The following is a 15803-nucleotide window of genomic DNA, read 5'->3' as shown; positions in this document are numbered from 1 at the left end:
TGCTGTGCAAAAGCTTTTTATCTTGATGAAGTCCTAATAGTTTGTTTTTGCTTTTTTTCCTCTTGCCTTTGAAGATGTGTCTAGCAATATGTTGCTGCAGCCAAGGTCAAAGAGATTGCTGCCTACGTTCTCTTCTAGGATTTTGATGGATTCCTGTCTCACATTAAGGTCTTTCATTCATTTTGAATTTATTTTTTGTGTACAGTGTAAGCAAGTGGTCCAGTTTTATTCTTCTGCATGTGGCTGTCCACTTTTCCCAACACCATTTGTTGAAGAAACTGTCTTCTTTCCATTGGATATTCTTTCCTGTTTGTCAAAGATTTGTTGACCATAGAGTTGAGGTCTATTTCTGGCTTCTTCAGTCTGTTCCAGTGAGCTAGGTGTCTGTTTTTGTGCCACTACCATACTGTCTTGATGATTACAGCTTTGTAATACAGCTTGATGTCCGGAATTATGATGCCTCCAGCTTTGATTTTCTTTTTCAACATTCCTTTGGCTGTTCAGGGTCTTTCCTGGTTCCATACAAATTTTAGGATTGTTTATTCCAGCTCTATGAAAAATGATGTTGGTATTTTGATAGGGATTGCATTGAATGTGTAGATTGCTTTGGGTAGCATAGACATTTTAATAATATTTGTTCTTTCAATCCATGAACATGGAATGTTTTTCCACTTCTTTGTGTCTTCCTCACTTCTTTTCCTAAGTGTTCTATAGTTTTCAGAGTACAGATTCTTAACCTGTTTGGTTAGGTTTATTCCTAGGTATCTTATAGTTTTAGGTGCAATTGTAAATGGGATCGATTCCTTGATTTCTCTTTCTTCTGCCTCACTGTTAGTGTACAGAAATGCAACTGACTCTGTGCATTGCTTTTATATCCCGCAATGTTGCTGAATTCCTATATCAGTTCTAGCAATTTTTGGGTGGAGTCTTTTGGGCTTTCTACAAGTGTATCATGTCATCTGTGAAGAGTGAAAGTTTGGCTTCTTCATTGCCAATTTGGATGCCTTTTATTTTTGTTGTTGTTGTTGTTGTCTGATTGCTTAGGCTAGGACTTCCACTACTATGTTGAACAACAGTGGTGAGAGTGGACAACCCTGTCATGTTTCTGACCTTAGGGGAAAAGGTCTCAGTTTTTCCCCATAGAGGATGATATTCGCTGTGTAGTACATTTCTTGAAAATAATTACATATTAGGTAACATAATTTGTTATAGTCCATTTTAAAGTTAATTCTATTCATGCATCACAAAGCACAATGTAGCCTGACCATCTTTAGCCAAATGTTTCCATGAATCTTATGTGAAAGAAATCAAGGAAACCAGATTTTAATTGAATTCAAGCCCAAGTTTTAACAACTTCCAACCATTTCTCTCAAACTGGAAGGTTAAAGATGTACCATTGGCTGATATCCAGAGGTCTTATATGAAGAAGTAGCAATCATCTTGTTTGAGAAATACATGTTGAACTTTGAGCATGACTATCTTCCAAGTTGCAATTATTTGAATGTCGGTTCTTGGCTTATAATGCTTATGATGAAAACATGGTGGAACAGGGAATGAATTTTCAAGACTTTTACTTACTTTCAAGAATCATGTTGAACTGTTCCATTTTCTTTTTTTTTTTTTTTTTAAGATTTTATTTATTTATTCGACAGAGATAGAGACAGCCAGCGAGAGAGGGAACACAAGCAGGGGGAGTGGGAGAGGAAGAAGCAGGCTCCCAGCGGAGGAGCCTGATGTGGGCTCGATCCCATAACGCCGGGATCACACCCTGAGCCGAAGGCAGATGCTTAACTGCTGTGCCACCCAGGCACCCTGAACTGTTCCATTTTCTGTTGGCCATATCCACTCTTCTCTGAGATGAATTCTTTCAGTTGTAATCCAGTGGATTTGTAATACAGAGTTTAAGTCTCTGTCTCCAGTTCTGTCCAATGTTCTTAAGATTTAATGGAAGATAGATGAGTTTATTTTTTTACAACTTCACTTTTATCCATTTAAATGAGAGTTGTGAGCATGAAGAACAGTGTTTTGAGAATAATCAATTCAAGAGTAATCAATATTCAAAGTTTTTTTTAAGCGTATAGCATCATGATGCCCTCTAGTGGCTAACCCACAAGAAAAGTGCCTCAAAAATCCCTCAAAAAATAGAAATTCTTCCTTTCTGTGGATGGAATAATGTATCTATTAATGTACATTGTTATCTTTGATTTCTTTAATAAAAGTAGTGGGGCTTTATGTTCAGTTGCCATTGCCTTATTGCCTTTGTACCTCAAAGATCAACACATCTTAAATTAATGTTAATTATGGTGTCAAAAGTATTATAACCATCTGAGTAAGGCCAAGGGATAGATGTGGTCCACTACGATGGGTTTATTAGAGTAAAGGAATAAGCCTCTGAGGGACAATGAGAAAATTCTTCTGGGATTGATTGATTTGTCACTGTTAGTCTTTTTCTATCATTGAAATGGCTGCCTTGGATTCCTAGGCAGGTAGTAGCACTACTGAAAAAAGAAAAAAACAGAGAGTAGACCCAACTGCAAAGAAATCAGAAAATTGATCATTGATCCTATTATTTGGTAAATGTCTTATAGGAATTGTTTTTTACATTCTTCAATTTCCAAAAGCAGCCATTAGACTGTGTGTGTGTGTGTGTGTATGTGTGTGTGTGTGTGATATATAAAAGATGTTTTATAAGCCTGAATGAACATTTAATAAAATTAGCCAAGGTCTTAAAATTGTTTGTGTCTTCTAAGCTTTAGATGGTTTCAAGTAATTAAAAACAAAAATGCTTATAAACTGTTGAGTTGTACATTTTCCTTTTTTTCTATTAAAACTAACCTTATTATTTAGATACATTTAAAGACATCTTTTAAATGATTTCTTCTGGATAACAAGTCACAAGCTTCACATTCTCATATTCTTCACTGATAAATCTATGGTTTTTTCAGATAGATAAAGTTCCATGACAATAGATCCCTTTAAAAGAAAACATTCTTTATAGTAAAACTGTTTATATGACCTGACAGACATTGGTCTATGATAGCAGTGCTTTTTGGAAAGTAACTGAAGCGTTTTCTCCATAATAAACTCAACAAATATTTTTATTAGTCTCCCTCCATGCGCCTGCCAGTCTGTATAATAAAGTTAACTAATTGTTGACAGTTGGCATTGAGGAGAAAAGCTGAAAAACTTATTGCAACATACAGCTGAATAGACCTTATGTCCTGCCATTAAGAAGTAAGTACTTTTCAATTTTCTTTCCCTTTTCCCACATCAAGCATTCTAACCTCTAACCATCCCCACAAGGAAATAATAATAATAATAACAATAACAATAACAACAACAATAATAAATCCCAAACAATCCACCAAAACAAAACAGTGCACCCCTCACTACCCCCCCCCAAAAAAAGGGAAAGATCTGGGGCTGGCATTAGGAAAAATAAAATGGGAGAGCTGTCTGAAGGTGAAATTTCTCTTTGCCTTCAATTCTCTGCTTCTCTAATTTATAATTTATTCCTGACAGTGGTTCCCTTTTCTCTCCACGTCCATAGGACTGAACATTATTTCCAGCAATATATCCATCATCATAAAATTATCTTCTCATGAAATTATTTGTCAGATTCACAGGTTTGTTATAATGCACTTTTATCTACTGTCCACTGAGCCTGTTCTTTTTCCTCTTTCATCCCTGCTGATTCTAAAGCTAATGTATTCAGCGATGTTCAGCTCTTCCTTTCACTTTCTAAAGCTAATGTGAACTCCTCCAATCCTTTGAATATTAAATCTATAAATAAGTGGGTCTTGCATACACTAGATTCAGTTGCCTTAGGTTTATAGGATTCTTAGAGAAACCTAGTCATTTTCAAGTGATCTGAGGGACACCTGAGTCTACTTTTCTGAGCCTACATCAGAGTACGGCCGTTGAATCACTAGGTTAATCTTCGTTCTGACCCTGCCTTCCCAGTATCCTCCAACTGGCCAGGAGCCAAGGCTAGGCTGGAGTTCCTGAGATCCTTCAAGGGAGGAATTAGTTAATCTGGCTGGAGATTAGTCCAAACTAGAGATGGTGAATTTCTTAAAATTTTGCAACCATGGCCTGGGGGCTTGCAGGGACAGGGTGCAGTCTTAGAATGGGCATTTTTTAATCTTCTTCCTGCAAAGGGAACTAAAATATATGCAAAACATTTTGAGTTGTCTTTACCAAATGAAAGCTTTTAAAAGGAAAAGACACAAATATGTAGCATAATTTGGTTTGCTCTAAACTGGTCGAGTCAAGGTACTAATTTGCAAAGGTGTAACTTATACCCACAAACTAATTTTCTAATTATATTGACTTTTAAGGGTGTATAGTTTTAATTTCAATGGAGTTACAGTGAATCATATTTTAAAGTATCTAAAGTGATTATAGGCTTTGTGTGTTAAAGAGAGCCAAGCAAAGAACAGAAGCAACTATTAATAGTAGAATGAAATAATGAAGCAATATTCTTGATCTTAATGTCCTCCACCGTGTCCAGTTGACTCTTATTTTCAGAAAAGACTTTGAGAAATGAAAGGTTTTGGGGGAAAATATTCAGCGTATACTTCCTGAGTGTCTGTTTTGTGTCCTGAGTTTTTTAAATAAACACCATTAAAATTTCCTCATTTATCGTTTTCACTTTGAACGTGTCAACATACTTTTATTTACCTTGCTTTTAAATATTGTCAGATTGGAAATTTTTTTCTATATTGACTAAGCATTTATAGTTCTTCTTTTTGTCAATTGCTCAACTATACCCTTTGTGTGTGTGTGTGTGTGTGTTTTAATTGAGATATTTGTCATTTTCTTACTGATTTATAAGATTTCTATATATTAAATCTACTAACCTCTGGCATTTACTCTGCAAATAATTTCCCCTGGTTTATTGTCTTTCAATTTTTTACCTGGAGTTTCTTTTAAGTACAGAAAAAACAATTTTTATAGTCATACTTATCAGCCTTTTCATTTATATTTTTGTCTTTGATGTCACGCATTGAAAAGTTTTCTCTCCTAAGACCATATAGCCACTTATATTTATTCCAGTATAATTATAATTTTATTTTTTGCATTTCAATCTTTAGGCCATCTGGGATTCATTTTGGTGTCTGTATGTTATAGTAATTTAACTTTATATTTTCTCTCTTTGGTTAGCTGGTAGTCTTAACCAGAAGTTGAGTAATCCATTTTTCCTTTGGTTTGAATGCCAGCTCATCAGGTATTAATATTATATATCTTTTATTTATTTATTTTTAAAATTTTATTTATTTAAGAGGAGAGAGAGAGAGCACGCACACAAGCAGGGGAGAAGGACAAAGGGAGAGGGAGAAGCAGACTCCCCACTGAACAGGTAATCCAATGACACTGCAAGCCTCCATCCCAGGACCCTGAGATCATGACCGGAGCCAAAGGCAGATGCTTGACCTACTGAGCCACCCAGGCACCCCAGTATTTGATATCTTTTAAAAACTGTTTGTATAACACTATTAATATCCCTGTATAAAATAAAGATTTAGCATTCTTTGATTTCTTCTTTCTCCTTACTCAGTTGACTTATGGCCCTTATTTTTATTATGCTCTAATAATCATTTATTTATGCTCTTACTAGACATTTGCATTAAGTTTACTAAATATTTTTTGACTTTGTTCTTTTTATTAATCTCTAGGCCAGCTGGCTTGTATTTTCAATTAAAAATGAGAAAGGATAAATGATTTCTTGCCTTTCTTTATACTTATATCCCCAAGAATAGTCTTGCTATTGATTCTATATCTTAGAAACAGCAGGGATGAGCCCAGAATTTGGGGATTTACTGTTGTAGGGATGAAGACAATGATAACTGGAAAGTTTTCTTTTCCTACGAAACTGGCTTTGTTTATTTCTCCACATGAGGCTTGTGGGATTTTTCTTTTCCTTTGAAATACAAAATGTGGACCCAGTTAAGTCATTGCATTAATTTTTAAAATCTAAAAATCTAAATTCTAAATCTACCCATGGTTCAGGTCAAAGTTCTTTTATAGGTTTTTATGTTAGCTTTTTGTCCATTTGCTGTATTCTCTTCTGGAATTCAACCTGTGTATTTGGTGTATATTATAACATATTATATAAAAAAATTTTCTGGATTATTTTTCATATCTTTTTTCTTTCATATTATTGATCTCTGCATAACTGAGTTAACTTTTCTTCTAATTTTTTGACAATTTTTTTTCTGTTGTTTGCAGCTTATTGTTACTTCTGGGCTCCCAGCAACTTAAAGATTTTTTTTCAGTTCCTATTGCAGTGCTTGGCCCAGGAAAGATAATGAAGAAAAGTGTATTGAATTATATTACAATAAAATTGCTCAAATATAAGATGTGAAAAATTATTAGACATAATTTTCAGTGACAACAGTAAGTATATCTTGGTATAAAATAACTAGATATAGACTAGATTAGCTGTCTTTTCAGAAATTATGATATCATGTACAAGAATTTTAGCCTAGAACCTCTAATATTATTCAGTAACATTAAAATCAAGCCCAGCCCAGCCCAGTCCCCAGACACACAACTGTAGTAGGAGTAAAAAGATACGTATCAAAGTATTGAAATAATGACTGATAAATGCAGAGCCTTACTGGTGGGAAGGACCAAGCCAAGGGCTCTACACATGTAATCTCATTTAATCTTCTCTACAATTTCAACAGACCTTGTATTAGCTTATGAAGGAACTGAAATTTAGAGAGTCATTTGCAAAAGGACATACAGCTAATAAGTAACTGAGTTGGGATTTGAGCCCAGATGGTTAATTCTAAAGTCTATGATCTAACCATTAAGCCAGACTGAACAGCTTTTCCTTTTTCCAGACTTCCCAATGCTGAGGTTCAATAACACTGCACTATTTCTTGGCTCCATATACATAACTTTTTTTTTTTAAGTTTTCAGAACTCTGATTTGGTTGCATAGAATCTGAATCTTTAAGATTATAGGCCACAAGGGGCATCCAGGTGGCTCAGTTGGTTGGGCATCTGACTCTTGATTTCAGCTCAGGTCATGGTCTCGGGGTTGTGGGATTGGGCCCCAAGCTGAGCTCTGTGCTCAACACAGTCCGCTTGAGATTCTTTCTCCCTCTCCGTCTTCCCCTCCCCCCACTTGCTTGCACACACGTTCTCTCTCTCTCTCTCTCTCTCACTCTCTAAATAAAATTTTTTAAAAAAAGAGAGAGATTATAGGCCACAAAAGTAGGAGGGTTAACCTAGATATAAAACAAGTAAAGCCAAAGTCATAATCCTATCTTCATTTTATTTGCTTTTATCCACATAATTAAAGGCCCATTGTTTACAGTGGCTACCAAGAAGCAGAAGTGGGACATGGCTCCTACGCAAGAGAGTTATAGTCTGGTTGTACAGAACAGGATAGAAAGAGACCTCACTTCATACCACTCCTTTTAAAACATTTGGTTTGGGGGTACTTGCGTGGCTGAATCGGTTGAGCTTCCGACTCTTGGTTTCAGCTCCGGTCCTGGTCTCAGGCTCGTGGATCACACCTGCTTTAAGGAACGGCAGTGGTAACAGAGATTATGAAAAGCATGAAAAGGAAAGCAGTATGGTGTATTAATTTACAAACTGAGTTCCTCCAACACCAATTATTAGCTCTATGACCTTAGACAAGTTCCTTTTAAAACCCTCTAAGACTCATTGTTCTCACATTTTATATAAGTACTTGATAAATTAATAAAAATAAATAAATAAAAATAAATTAATACATTAATAAAAGTTATTAGCTTAATATGAATTCACAGAACAGAGTGGGCTTTGTTTGTTTGTTTTTCTACCTAGCATCTATTTTACCTTCTTTTGGTAATATCATTAATTTTCATACCTCTTTTTTGACGTAATTGTCAATCAAATCTCTGTTCAAGTGTAAGGAAGGGGTGGATATATGGCTAGACTAAGCCAACCAGACTTTCTTTGGGGACTTTGAATCTTGAATTGACACTCTGAAGAAATTGTCCATTGATTCCTGCCGCCTGGACCTCTAAGAGCTGCCTCAGTTGCTGTCTACTTTCAAACTCCGTACTTCATCCACCTTATGTCCTATTAAAATTCTGTTCTGCAAAATGTTGGCCAGATGAGGTGCTCTTTACAACTAACAAAACCTGCCTGCTACATCTAGTCAATCTTTTCCATTCTTGTATGGTTGGTTTATCTTCAATTTACTTCAAGAGACCAATTGGGCAATTATGGTGGTCCTAGGCATTCCCCTTGAAAATAATTTAATAATCATCCTAGGCATCTCCTATATTGTCTTACACTTCATTGTGAAGTGTATTCATTTTCTCCAAAATGTTTCTGGGCAAATCTAAACCCCATTTCATCTGCAGTAACCTCATTCATAACCGAGAATAATGACTCTGTCTTCTCCATGTCACCGTGCGCCTCTGCTGCTGCTTTGCCTGTTCTCCAGACTGAACATGCCCAGGTTTTTCATCTGCTCTCATACGATTTCATTTCCAAACCTTTCATTAACTTGGCTGCCCTCCTCTGAACTCCTTCCAGTTAGCTAGAAAGCAAAGTCTATCCAATAATATCGTGTCATCATGGAGACCATGGAGGTCACATCCTGGCTAGAAGGTAACTGGGTAGCCCCACAGGCATGAAATTTTTTCTTCATGCCTAAGGTAGTTGTGAATGTGCTGGGTCTCCTGCCCAGGCATACCCTGAGCATGCAACAAGTGGGGTGCGGTCAGCAGGCAGGTACCCACGTATTCAGGGGAAGAGTCATTGCTTATTTGAGCAGCACTAATCAGTTCAATTTCTCTTTGTGGCTACTTTGAACTGCAGGCTCTTCCTAACTCAAAACACCAAAGCTGGGTGATAAATAACAATTATTGAGTGCTTATGATGTGCTAGGCATTGTGCCAAATGCTCAACATTTGTGAACTCATTTAATCTCTACAATAACCCTTTACATGAGGCTATTATCTTCATTTTACAGATGCGGAAACGGAGTTATAGTGAGCCCAGATCACATGGTTAGGAAGTGATGCGGCAGAAATTTGAACTCCTGGATTGGACTATAAAGCTCATGCCTCTAACTATAACCTTTAATTGTTTGAGCACTTAAGACGCACAGGCTAGAAAACATTGGACAAAAAATTAGAAAGGCATGTGACTTTTTAGAAGGCAGAGTCTTACAATTTGTGTAGCATGGAAAAATTATTTCGTGGTAAAAAAAATACAAGAAATAACTTATGCAAATTTCCCTTCCTGGAAATTAAAAATGAATATTCTATATTGAAGGCTCTAAGAAATCTTGATGTGAAGAAACCTATTTAACCCACATTCCAAAATTTATTTTAACAGAAAACACCTCCACTTCACTAAGTGTGCAAAGATATACAGTTGACTTGACTGCTTGTTAAGGGGATACACAAAGCTATACATAGTATGCCTCCCAACATCATAATAATCTTGCAAGACATACATCATTACTTCAGTTTTTCAGGAGAGGAACTGACTCCCAGGGAGGTTGAGCTCTCCAAAGGCTGTTTGTGGATAAATTGCAGAAGAGAGGTCTTATTCTAATTTTATATGATTTTAATGTCCTTATGTTGCTTCTGCACTTAAAATATTTCTTTCCCCCATCTATGCCCTAAATTAAAGAAAATTCAGTTTTGAAAGCTATTATGCCTCATCTTTTTAGATGTCTTGATCATGTGAAGGCAGCATAATGAAGAGGGAAGAGTGCCAGCTCAGTTCTAGAAAACTTAGGCTGGATCAGATTATCACCTCTGCTACCTACAGTTTGCTTTCCTATGAAAGTTGCTTAATCTCTCTGAGACTTTTTTTCCCGTCCGGTTTTATTGAGATATAATCAACATCTATAACATTGTATAAGTTCTAGATGTACAACATAATTATTTGATATTTCTATAAATTGTAAAATGATCACCATAGTAAGTTTAGTTACCATCCATCACTTCACATGGTTACAACATTTTCTGTGATGATAACTTTTAAGATCCGCTCCCTTAGCAGCTTCCAAAAATATGATACAGTGTTGTTAACTTGAGTCACCGTGCTTGTACATTACATCGGCAGGCCTTATTTATTTTAAAACTGCTTCTTTCATAACCTTCACCAATCCTACCTCCCACCTCTGGCAACCACTAACTGATCTGTTTCTCTGAGTGGTTTCTTTAGATGCCACATGTAAGTGAGGTCATATGGTATTTGTCTTTCTCTGTCTGACTTATCTCACTTAGGATAATGTCCTCAAGATCCATCCATTTGTTGCGAATGGCAGGATTTCCCTCTTTTTTATGGCCTGAGCTTTTCTTTCCTATGAAGTGGACATTCATTATGTGAGTGGCTTATTAACTGTTTTCTGCTCCCCCATAATATGTTCACTCCATATTTCATTCTAACAAAGCAAACAAAACAAGTGGCTTTATTTGAAACTCAAAAGATAGAACCTTAGGTCAGACTATAGTTTTCAAGTTTACAGAATTTTGGAGGTGTCCAAGAAATACTAATGCACTTTTCCATATTCATATTTTATTGAAGTATCTTATTTAGAAGTATCTTTAAAAAAAAAGATTTGTTGTCTGTATTTTAGATGCAAGAAAACTAATCTAAATATACATTTTGATACTTTTTTTACATTTCTTTAATTGATGTATAGTTGACACACAATGTTACATTAGTTTCATGTGTACAACATAGTGATTCAACAACTCTGTACATTACACTGTGCTCACAAGTATAGCTGCCATCTGTCACCATACAGTGCTACTGTAATACCACTGACTACATTTCTTATGCTGTGCTTCATCCCCATGACTTATTCATTCCATAACCAGAAGCCTGTATGTCCCCCTTTTTAAAGATTGATTGATTGATTGGAGAGAAAAAGCGAGCAAGTGAATGTGGGGTGGGGAGGGGCAGAGGGAAAGTGAGAGAGAGAATCTCCATCAGACTCCATGCTCAGTGCAGAGCCCAAGGTGGGGCTCCATCTCACGACCCTGAGATCATGACCGAGGCAAAACCAAGAGTCAGACGCTTAACTGACTGAGCCACCCAGGCGCCCCGTACCTCCAATTTTCGACAAATGTATGCAATTGTGTATTCACCATTACAATTAGGTTATAGAACATTATCACCTCAAAAATATTCCCTTTTGCACTAATTACTTTTCCCCAAACCCCAGCTCCTGCATGTGCTTTTGTCACTATAATTTTGCCTTTTCTAGGATGTTATATAAATGGAATCATACAGTAGATAGTCTTTGTGTCTGACTTCTTAAATTTAGAAGTCTCAGTTTAGAACTTAAGCTTTTAAATTATTTTATAGCTCATGCTTTTGGTATCATACTCAAGAAATTTTTTACTAACTCAAGATGACAATGATTTTCTCTTGTATTTTTTCCCAGAAGTGTTATAGTATTAGTGCTTACTTATTGATTTGGGATACATTTTTAAAAGATTTTATTTATTTATTTATTTATTTATTTATTTATTGAGAGTCAGGGAAGGGGCAGAGGGAGGGGGGAGAGCAGATCTCAAGGAGACTCCCCCCTGAGTGCGGAGCCTGATGTGGGGCTTGAACCCATGACCCTGAGATCATGATGTGAGCCTACATCAAGGGTTGGACTCTCAACCAACTGAGTCACCCAGGGGCCCCAATTTAGAATACATTTATGATTAATTTTTGTAGATGATATAAAATAAATGGAATGGGTTCATAGTTTTGCATATGGATGTCCATTTTTTTTCCAGCATCATTTGTTGGAAAGACTACTCTTTCCTGATTGATTTATCTCAGATCATGTTGAAAATCAATTGCTGCTGTATGTGTAGATCTCTTTATGGGCTCTCTATCCAGTAGAAGTAATATATGTCCGTCCTTACACTATTAGCTGCACATTTTTTGTGTATGTCCCTTAGTAGGTTAAGAGAATTTTATATTATTTCTAAATTACTGAAAGTTTTTATCAAAAATGGGTGTTAAATTTCTTAGGTTTGTGTGTGTGTGTGTGTGTGTGTGTGTGTGTGTGTGTGTGTCTTGAGAAGACTATGTAATATATCCTTTTTCTTCCCAGCTTTATTGAGGTATAAGTGATATACAGAAAATTGCACATAATTAATATATGCAATTTGATGAGTTTGGACATATGTATACACTTGTGTTACCATCACCATAATCAAGGTAATAAACATGTTCATCGTTTCCAAAAGTTTTCTTGTGTTCATATTTTGCTTGGTGGTAGGAACACTTAACATAAGATCTACCCTCTTAACAAATTTTTAAGTGTACAATATCTTACTGTTAATGCCAGGCACCATGTTCTATAGCAGATGTCTGGAACTTCCTCCTTCTGTATAACTGTAACTTCATGCCCATCAAGCAACTGACCATATCCCCCCTCTAGTGATCCTTCATTATAGTTTGTTAATTCACTGAATTTACAATAACTGAGTCTTCAACATTAAACAATCCTTGAATTCTTAAAATGACTAACACTTAGACTTGGTACATTATCTTAATATTCTTATATTATTATATTAATTTTTTCTTATAATATCTTTAGTATTGGATCAGGGTAATCCTGATCTTAGAGATGAGTTGAAAGGAATTCCATACTCTTCTATTTTCTAGGAGTTTATGTAGTATTAGTGTTATTTCTTCCTTAAATGTTTAGTAGAATTAACAGATGTTCAAATAATTTATTTCCTCCCCCCCCTTTTTTTTGAGTGAGCTTCAATAGTTCATGTCTTTCAAAAAATTTTTCAAATAAATTTAAAATCAGAATATCTATTAAAGACATCGAATTTGTAGTTTAAAGAAAAATTGGGGTGCCTGGGTGGTGCAGTCGTTAAGCATCTGCCTTCGGCTCAGAGCATGATCCCAGTGCTCTGGGATCAAGCCCCACAACAGGCTCCTCCACTAGGAGCCTGCTTCTTCCTCTCCCACTCCCCCTGCTTGTGTTCCCTCTCTTGCTGTCTCTCTCTGTCAAATAAATAAATAAAATCTTTAAAAAAAAAAAGAAAGAAAGAAAAATCTTCCCATGACGAGAACTTTATGTCCAGCTTCAATAGTTAATTCTACTAAACATTTAAGGAAGAAATAATACTAATTCTAAATTGTTGAGCTTATTGGAAGAAGATGTTCATAATATTCCCAATTATCTATTTAATGTCAGTGGGATCTGTAATAATATGTCTGTCTGGCTAGATCAGAGACTGGTAAACTTTTTTCTCTAAGATGTCAAGTCATAACTATTTTAGGCTTTTTCTTTCTTCTCATTGCCACCCTCCACCTCTTCTTGAATATCTTTTAAAAATGTAAAAAGTATTTGTAGCTTGCAGAGTATACAAAATCAGGTTACAGACTAGACTTGGTCCATTGGCCATAGTTTACCAACACCTGGGCAAGAGTTTTATCAATTTTATTAATACTTTCAAAGAATCAGGTTTTGTTTTTATTGATTTTCTCTACTGTTTTGCTGTTTTCTTTATATCTTTGGTATTTGCTCTGGTCCTTAATTTTCTTCTTTTGTTTACTATGGTGCTTTATTTACTCCTCTTTTTCTAGTTTCTTAATGTAGACACTTAGATCCTCTGTTTGAAATCTTTGTTCTTTTCTAATATAAGTAGCTAATGCTTTAAATTAACTTTTAAGCACTGTTAGTTGCATCCCACAACTTTTGACATATTGTGGTTTTTGCTTTTATTTAACCTCAAGATATTTTCCTATTTCATTCATGAATTCTTCTTTGACCCGTGGTTTGTTTGAAGTATACTGATTGATTTCCAAGTATTTGTAGATTTTCCATAGAGTTATCTATTATTACATTCAGATATAATATCATTGTGGTCAAAGAACAAACTTTTTATGATTTTAATTGATTTAAAGTTATGAGACTTATTTTCTGACTCAGAATATGTCCTTTCCTGGTAAATATTCCATGAGCGCTTGAAAAGAATATGTATCCTGCTGCTGTTAGGCAGAGTGTTTTATAAATATCAATTAGGTAAAAATTTCAGTAGTTACCCACATCTTTTATATTTTTGTTGTTTTCTGTATACGTGTTTTCTCAACTATTGAAACAGAGCTGTTGAACTCTCCAACTATAATTGTGGATTTTCAAAATTGCTCCCCTCAGTTATATCAGTATTGTTTCATATGTATTATATTGTTTTAGTATTTAGTATTTTGAAGCTGTGTTATTAAGTGCATATACATTTAGTATTGTTAGATTTACTTGATAGATTTACCTCTCATTGTGAAATTACCTTCTTCATCCCTGGTATTATTCCTTGCTCTAAAATCTATCTTTTTAGGGTATTAATATAGTCATTCTATCTTTCTTTCTTTCTCCCTCCCTTCCTTCTTTCTTTCTTTTCCTTCCTTCCTTCCTTCCTTCCTTCCTTCCTTCCTTCTTTTTTGAAACTGTTCACTTTCTGTCAATTCTCTCCATTTTGTTTGCCTTTGTGGAAGAGCAGCTTAAGAACATTCAGTGGTTGTTCCTACCCATTCATTGGCCTGAGCAGTGGGAGCTGTGAACCAGTCTTCAGTGGCAGGCTGAGCGCTCCAGTCTTCAGCAGGGAACTGCGAATAAGCACAGAGGGCACCTTGCATGCCTTCAGACCAGTCTGTGACTTCAGGCTGAGTAGCGGTGAACTCAGGAGCTAGGGCTGTCCATTGACTTTGAAACTCCTTGGTCATAGCCTTTTCAGCATTGACCTGCTCTTACTTTGTAATCGCTTCAGGATCTTTGTAGAAGTAGACATCAGCCATGACCTCCCATGGGTGTTCAAGGGAAATGGTGACACACGTGCACAGAACTTCCTGGGCCAGCATCCACCATATCAGGCCCACTGAGTGGTGAGCTCCCTCGTTGCTACAAGGGATGGCGATGTCCACATAGCACAAAGGAGAGTCTGTGTTACCCAGAGCGATGGTAGGCAGGTTAACATAAGATAGCTCTGAGAGGCTGGTGGTCTGCCTCGGGATCAGTAACCACCAGTAGTCTTGGCTCCCAGAAGGCTGCCTGGATCTGGGTTAATGAAGGTTCCAGGAGTGAAGCGACCAGCAATAGGAGTGGCTCCAGGAGCAGCAGCAAACTTGAGCACAGCTCACTGGCCAGTATTCCTAGATGATATGACACTGACATCAGCTGGGTTTTCAGTGGCAATACTGGCACAAGCTGCCATCAGAAGCTTCTCCCAGGTTCTCTTCAGATTTATGAGCTGGATACTCTCATTTTTTTTTAGAGGTCCTGTTCCATTTGGAAGTCAAGGTTGGCACGACATAAATGGGTTCCTGCTGCAAAGAATTTTAGGACATTGTCCTCCCTCATTTCTAGGACATCAAGGGCTCCAGACATTGTGAAGGTTTCCCTTTAAGTTACAACAAGGATGCGGAACAATGTTATATGTACCTCTGTCTGGGTAGCATGGAAAGTCCAGTTTCGGTTTGATTAGTATTTTTATGTGTATCCTTTCCCACCCATTAAATTTAATATTATCTATATCTTAATATTTTTGTGTCTTATAGATGGCATATAATTGGGTCTTGCTTTTTTATCTTACCTGCAATCACTGTTTTGTTTTTAGATTCCACATATAAATGAGATTACATGATATTTGTCTTTGTCTGCCTTACTGTAATGCCCTTAGTGTTCATGCACGTTGTCAGAAAGGACAAGATTTCTTCTTTTCTTAATGGCTGATAATATTTCGTTGCAAATATATATATATATATACATATATATATGTATATATATATATAATACCACATGTTCATATATATATA

General features: G+C 36.1%; 1 long non-coding RNA gene and 1 pseudogene across 1 annotated transcript in view; one reads left to right on the top strand and one right to left on the bottom strand.

Moving 5' to 3' along the window:
• Positions 1 to 15803, top strand: part of LOC103675854 — a 407534-nt gene that overhangs the window by 144891 nt on the left and 246840 nt on the right. The window lies entirely within an intron of this gene.
• LOC121102251 lies at positions 14493 to 15375 on the bottom strand (annotated as a pseudogene).

This window comes from Ursus maritimus, unplaced genomic scaffold, assembly GCF_017311325.1.
Source record: "Ursus maritimus isolate PB19 unplaced genomic scaffold, ASM1731132v1 scaffold_13, whole genome shotgun sequence".
Lineage (NCBI taxonomy): Eukaryota > Metazoa > Chordata > Mammalia > Carnivora > Ursidae > Ursus > Ursus maritimus.
The sequence above is the reverse complement of the archived record's forward strand: the minus strand, read 5'-3'. Positions and strand labels throughout refer to the sequence as shown.